The sequence below is a fragment of the Lichenostomus cassidix genome, chromosome 1, assembly GCF_008360975.1.
Source record: "Lichenostomus cassidix isolate B80296 chromosome 1, HeHo_3.0, whole genome shotgun sequence".
Classification (NCBI taxonomy): Eukaryota; Metazoa; Chordata; class Aves; order Passeriformes; family Meliphagidae; genus Lichenostomus; species Lichenostomus cassidix.
Window position 1 is genome coordinate 2,832,818 of NC_139479.1, and position 7,509 is coordinate 2,840,326.

Sequence of the window (7,509 nt, forward strand, 5' to 3'; positions counted from 1 at the left end):
CAGGCATCAGGCTGTGCTCGGCTGGTTTGGACATCTTCCCACCGAGAGCTGCCCTGAGTCACCACGCCTTTCCCCACTGCTGAGAGCACCCAGCTCTTCCAGGCAGACATCCCTCCCTATCTAGGCCATCTCCCTGGGAGCTGGAATGCCACCAGGCTGGCTCTGGTTTCTCCAGCCCTGGCTGAGCTCCCCTGGATTTCTCCCACACGTGGCTCGCCTGCTCCAGGGGTGACGGAGGGGTGAGTTTGCCTGGCGTGGGCGTCAGATCCCCTCACGCCTTCCTGGGGTAAATAATCAACTGGCTAAATAATTCCACTTATAGTAATAATTCTCCTGGTTCAGGGAAGCGTGGAGCTTGGACACATCCACAGGGAAAAGCTGTCCCTATGGAATGGGGTGAGGAACAAGGACTGTTACTCTCCCGACCACACAAATTAAGGATTATAAATAAAAATGATGAAAGCCAAGAGAAGGGATTGTTTTAATAGCTTGAGGATTCATCTGGACACCCTGAGCTTACTGTGCCCAGGAATAATCCGTTGGGCTGAGTGCTGTTCGTCCAGTTTACGGCCTCTGGAAATTTGAGCAAAAAGAAGGAATTTCATACTTGCACCACCTCACCTAAATTGTATTTACAGAATTAAATACCAGGCTGGTGTTCTGTCCACCTCTGCCTAGAAGATTAGCAATTATTCCACATTTTCAAGAAGCCATATTGCAAACAGTCAGTTCTGCTAATTGTCTTAATTATTCAACCCCTGATTTAAATGCAAGTTTTTCAGCATACTGCTGGCGACTTAATTAATTATAATTACGTACAGGTCACGTTTCAGATATATAATCTTTATAAATGATAGACAGGTGAGTAAGGATAGGAATCCAGATCGCCAAATACAAGTCCAGCCCCCAATTAAAGAACCGTGAGCACCTCGAATTTCAATGCTGCATAATAATTATTTCTATAAATAATAGTATCTAGAGAAGGAGCTGATGACAGAGCTGCATCCCAATAATTAGGAATGACTCCAACTTTGTTTACTGTTCCCTAGAGATGCATGCCTATTGATTTTGTTTTTAAATGACCACTCCATCCAAACACCTCAGTGTGTGCTATCAAATATTCAAACTGTTCCTTCAGCCACCTGCTCTGCAGAGGGACACCATCTCTCAGAGAAGTCATTCCTGTGGTGGAAATAGTTTTTTTGTGCCGATAAGGAAGCCAAAATATCAGCCAACAGCATGGTACATTAATTCTCAGAGCTTTTCTCTCAATTTTTTTGTTAACCAAAAGCCATTTCTGGCATGTTTTTAGCTATAAAAAAAAAAGTTAAATATGCTGTATTTTTAAGTGAAACATAGAGTATGCAACTCATTAAGGTACATTGAACTGATATTTTAAAACTGTTGAGCTGATGCAGATGTTTTGCTATTTTAATCACATTTTTATAAGGAAATATGTGATCATGCTATATCCGAGATGACTGATTGATTTCCATTAACGAATTTTGATCCCTTAACCAGCTGCAGTCCCATTTGGCAGAAGACAGGAGGTTGGGAATGAATTCTTTTCCTACCTCTACAGAAAATGACTGACTAGAGGAGAGGGACCTTGTCAGAGTCCTCGCAGAAAGATAAATTTGGATTAACCAGGAATCAACTGGGGAGAGACACAGGAAAAGAGGCTGCATGGAATTATTTCTAGGCTTCAAACCGGTATCCCAGAGAGGAAAAATAGGAGATATAACTCTCCAAATGGACATTTGAACTGTTCCACTCTTCTCTCTGTCCCTCCCACCTTCAACCCTTCCCTCAGGAGCTGTGCTGGAAATGCTGCCACTGAAGTCACCTGCATGGTTTGTCAGTCCAACACCTTTTTCCCCATGGCTTTACATCACATCAGCCACAGCCTTCCAGCCCTTACCAGGTGACTCAGGAGACTCAGTCCTTCCTACATTCCTGTTTTTGTGCTTTCCCACCTGGTCCCACAGCCCCCACTGCACTCCTGGGTGACTTTGCTGCTTCTTCCACCTGAAAAGTGCAAAGCAGCTGGGGATCCACTGGGTTTGCTCTGGAGGGCACAGAAAAAGGGTTTAAATAAAGGAGTTAGCAGGCTGATGTTCTGTACTAATTAATTCACTTCTCCTGTAAAGCTTGGCTCAAAACCTGCCACTTATGTGTTACCAAATACAAACTATTCTTTCACTCCCCTGCCTTCTTTAAAGCACATGGAAGGACTTTGGAAAAGGAAGGGATTGCTTTTGTTGGATAAAACCCGACCTGAGAGCCTCACAGAGTCCCCAGGAGCAAAAGCAAGCATGAAAATTGAGACCCAGAGGACAAAAACAAACACAGAGCATAATTGGTAATTCGACCTTTGGAGCTTACAGGGAAGATTAGGGTTAAGAGCTTTACAAAGTTTGCTCTTGAATTCACTGTTTACAAAAGATGTCAGGAAGATAAGTGGGGGAGATTTATTTTTGGAAACACAAAGACAAAAGGTGTGCAGGTCCCAAGTTCAAACATTGCTAAGCACACACTTCAGATCATCACCTGCATGATGAGCGTCCCAAATATCAGAAAAATGAATGTATCACTGGTCCCACCACTAGTGGACATGGAGAGTATTCTCTATAAATATATATAATTGACCATCCATACTGAAATACCAGAAACATGGGAAACTGGTAGGATTTAGGAGACAGCACTGAAATCCAAGAGACTGTCACAGCAGGAAGGAGAGTGTCACTCTTCCCACTGGGACGTCAAGCATGAGGTCCCCACGTTACTTACAGACCTGGATATATATTAAAAAACAAAAAAAAAAGTAAAAGAAGGCATTAATGACATTCCTGAAATAAAATGTGTGATTCACTCTCTAGGGATGGATAGGTGCCCATTTTCCATGCCTCATCACTCATTCCTGGTAAGATCTGGCAAACCTAAGTATCGATAGCAGTGGCCATTTGCCAAATGGGCTCCCAAGTGAAACTGCCAACTCACTAATTAATGGAATTGGAATAGCCTGCAGTCAGTCATGACTTCCAGTCACTATTGATCTCCTTTGGAGAAGGGCTTTTCACAGGGGTTTGTAGTGCCAGGACAAGGGGGAATGCTCTCAAGATAAAAGAGGGCAGTGTTGGATGGGATATTAGGAAAAAATCTTTATTGGGAGGGTGGGGAGGCCCTGGGATGGAATTCTCAGAGAAGCTGTGGCTGCCCCTGGATCCCTGGCAGTGTCCAAGGCCAGGTTGGACATTGGGGCTTGGAGCAGCCTGGGACAGTGGAAGGTGTCCCTGTCATGGCTGGGGTGGCACTGGATGACATTTAGAGATCCTTCCAACCCAAACCATTCCATAATTCTCTACTTCTGATTCAAGGATTGTTTCCATTTGGCATCTCCTCATGGAGTCACCCAGCCCCACCACCTGCAGGCTTGGAGCAGATTTCAGGCAGATCCTCCCAACTGTGCTCTCCAGGCAGCACTGACAGCACCACAGCTCTCACCTCACACCTCAAACACCCCAGAAAAGAACTACATCACACAGAGCCCAAGGAGGGATGAGCAACCCCTGAGCCGAGGTAAATATTACACTTTACCACAGCAGCAAGTCCTTCTGGCAGCAGGAGAACAAATGATGCTGCTCTCCCCTGTCTTGCCTTATCTCATCTCTAATAACACACAAATTCTTATCTCGAGCCTGGTAAGATGTGAGCCCTGATCAAAGGTTCCTGTTAATAGCATTCATTTCTTGTGTGATTCTCTGGAAACAAATACAGTCGACCCCACGTTTCTTGCCTTTATCTCTGTGGGGGCACAAGCTCTGGTGTCTTTTATCTGCTCTGCTGCCTCTTATTTCTGAGTCCTGTAAGAACTTTATTTCCCTCAGATCAGGGGATCCTTCCCTGCTTTGGTTAAAATTGACCAAATGGTTCAAAAGTTGTTTGGGGAAAACAGGAAGCCAGAAGGAAAAAAAAGGCAGAGTGACTCCGTGACTCCCATTTCCTTAAGCTCAATCCAAGCTAAAACACATCCTTGCAGAGAAAGCAAGAATCCCTGGAACAATTACTTGGTAAACAAACTTTTTCTTTAGGGACGTGCTCCTTGCAAGGGAGGACTAGGGAATACATGCAGAGGTGGGAAAAGGGAATATCCTAGAAAAACTGAATTCCTTTAGGTGTTTTCAATATGTTTGAGAACAGCAGAAGGAGTGAAGTGTGCTCCTTTAAAATCCCTTCACCCCTTCCTCAGTAACTAAACTCTCCACTGGAGCGTGTAACGACACAGGATACAGAGACCTGAGGAAAGTGAGGGAAGGTTTTAATGGCAAAATATCATATGTGGGAAGCCAATACATTACTAAGGATTGATGGGACATTTTCTATGTAATCCTCAACTCTTTTTTTTTTTTTTACTTTTTTTTTTACTTTTTTTTTTTCCAAGTAGAAGATTGCTAATACATAAATGCTGGGCTTTATGGTTTGGAGTCCAGCAACCTCCATTCTGTGAGCATCATCTATCCTTCTGTGCTGGGCACTGAGAGGCTCCTGCAGGGCTGTGTCCAGTTCTGGTCCTGCAGGAGAGACCTGGAGGGGCTGCAGAGTGTCCAGGGCAGGGAACAGAGCTGGGAAGGGGCTGGAAAACTGCTGAGGGAGCTGGGAAAGAGCTGAGGCTGGAGCAAAGGAGGCTCAGGGGAACCTTGTGGCTCTGCACAGCTGCTGCCAGGAGGGGACAGCCGGGGGGTCAGGCTGTGCTCCAGGGAACAGGGACAGCAGGAGAGGGAACAGCCTCAGGCTGGGCCAGGGGAGGCTCAGCTTGGCCAGCAGCAGGAATTTCTGCATGGAAAGGGTGCTCAGGCCTTGGCAGGAGCTGCCCAGGGAGGTTTGCAGTCCCCATCCCTGCAGGTGTCCCAGGAAGGCCTGGCTGTGGCACTCAGTGCTCTGGGCTGGGGACAAGGTGGCCATTGGGCACAGCTGGGACTCAGTGGGCTGGGAAGGCTTTTCCAACCTCAGGGATCCTGGGATTCTGGGATTCACAACACTACCCCAAAAGTGTTTGGTGTTTGCTGCAATAACAGCTCAGGCAGCCTGAGGCAAGGCTGTTGTAAACTGCAAAAACATTGGGAAGAGACAGAGGGTCCAAGTCCAGGGAATGGGTACTTTGAGGTGATTGCCAACCATAAACCTTGGCACACGCTGGGTTTGAGTTCCCAGAAATGCCAGGTTACTGGGAAAGCACAGACGGAATTTAAAGGAGGTGAGATCAAAATCCTTATCTTTTAAAATCTGTTCAGTTTCTTCCCTGCCTGGCCAAAGTGTGTGCTCCCCTGAGATAAGAGCTCCACACAACTGTAGTTTCTCCTGGATTTACGTAGCAACACTAAAAGCAATATAGATTCAGCTTAAAGAAATCCAATGGGAATCAGCAGAGCTCACCTGAGCAGGACCTGAGAGTATATTGCTTCCAAAGTTCAACTTCCATACATGGACAGAGTGAAAGCTGGCATGTGAGGGGCAATCACTTATCACATTGATTAAAAAGCAAATGAATTATTGCCATAAAGATTGTAGTAAAATATAGATTATCATTTAAAGACTTCTGGGGAAGTCTCAGCTTTCTTTCTCAATCAGCCACATTAAGAAATCCAAGCTGCACTGAGACAAAGGAGACTGCACTACAGGAAAGAAAGAAATACTGTGGACGGTTTATTTCTCTCCTAATTAAAAGATTTCCAATGCTGGGAGAAGGAGCAACAAAGTCCTGTGGCTGCTTATCTGCCCCAGGCCAGAGAGCAATCCACTTCACACCTGGGAGTGAGCAGTGACTCCAGAAATCTCAGTGCTGTCAGCAGGACAGCTCAGCTATGGAAACACTCATCTCCTGTGAGGAGAAAAGCACATCTGGCCCACAGAGGGGAATTCATGCCAGTGGGGAAAAAGCTACATGGAGATTTGTGTGCACAGGAACTGCTTCCAGCACTCCCCCACAAGATGAAGCCTTTGCTTGACGTGCCCAGAGCTCCACCAAAACCCACTGTTTGTGAAAAAGACAATTCAAAGTAAAAACTTGTTTAAAAAAAAAAAAAAAAGAATACAAGGGTTTGATCAATCATGGCTTGGGGTTTACTTTGTTTGTTGGGCTTTTTTCCAGAATACAATTCTGGAAAAAAGCCTTTTTTTTGAGACTGATTTTGTTGTTCCTATGGGAGGAAAAAGTCCTAATGCCTAAGGTTTAGCAGATTCTCAAGGGCCAAGGAAATTATTTCCCCATTTTATGCCAGCCTGGCACAGCCTGTCCCCCTCGGAGTGTTTGCTGAGCAGTGCCATCCCAGAGGTGGCACTTTCAGTCCTGGGTGTCAGTAAGTCCTGGCTGAGGGCTTGCAGTATTTTGGGATTCACACAGGACCAGTGACCACAGTGGACAGGACAGGGACATGAGGCCACTGGAGTGGCCATGTCACATCCTGCAGGAATGCCTGTTTTGCTGGGAATGTGAACAAGGCAAGAGGACCACAGTGCTCTGGGTTTTGTAACAAAGCTGTACATGGGGTGGAACGAGACTTATGGCTTAGCCCCAGTTGGACACTGGGGTGGGACATCACACCCTATAACCCAGGCCTCCCCACCAAAAGCAAATTATTTCTCACTCCAAATACAGAATTTCCTTCCTAGGGCTGATGAACACAACTAAGTTCACTTTTTGCTCTGCCAATAATAATCTGTATTGTTCCCAAGATCCCCAGTACACAGCATATGTCTTATGCTCTCCACAAATATTAAACATACCCCCGCCCATCCCTTCCATACTTCTCCCTCATTTGCTGTTGTGACAATGATATCCTTTAATGAATCTCAATGACTCATCCCAAATGTTGTTTTTTTGAATTGTGATAAGCACTAGACGGGGTGACTAATGGACTGTGTGCAACACCTAGACAACGTGAGCAATTCCTTGTTTGCTCAAACCATATTAGATGCTGATAACAGATACAGGCATTGCACCTGCTCTGTTGTAAAAAAGGAAAAGCAACCAGGACAGATACAGCAACTGCTGCTTGTATTTGTACAAAGTGAATTTGTCTTGTCAGCGCTCCAGAGAACGTATGTTGGGGCTGCTATAAAGCTCCCCGCTCTTGTAAAAATGACTAATTTGACATTATGCCCCTGGGGAAGTAAAAGCAAAAAGAAAACCAGCTTGGCTAAGACAGAGCAGTGCTTCCCAGAGATGCCTGTGAATGAAACACAGGCAGTTTTCCAAGTCTACCAATGTATGCACCAGTGGACACAACCATGTATACATCCACTTAGAGATAAACTGGGCATTGCCTTTCCTTTTCCTACTTCTGTGGGAGTAAGGGTTGAATTCCTTGATAGAAAGGACTGAACACCTTTCCAACAGAAGAGCAGGCCAATAAAATGGGATATAGATCTTATGTAGGAGTTATTTTAGTCAAGCTCACTCAGTAGATAATTTTTGTTCCAGAAACTTCAGGCTGAGATCCTCAACACAGC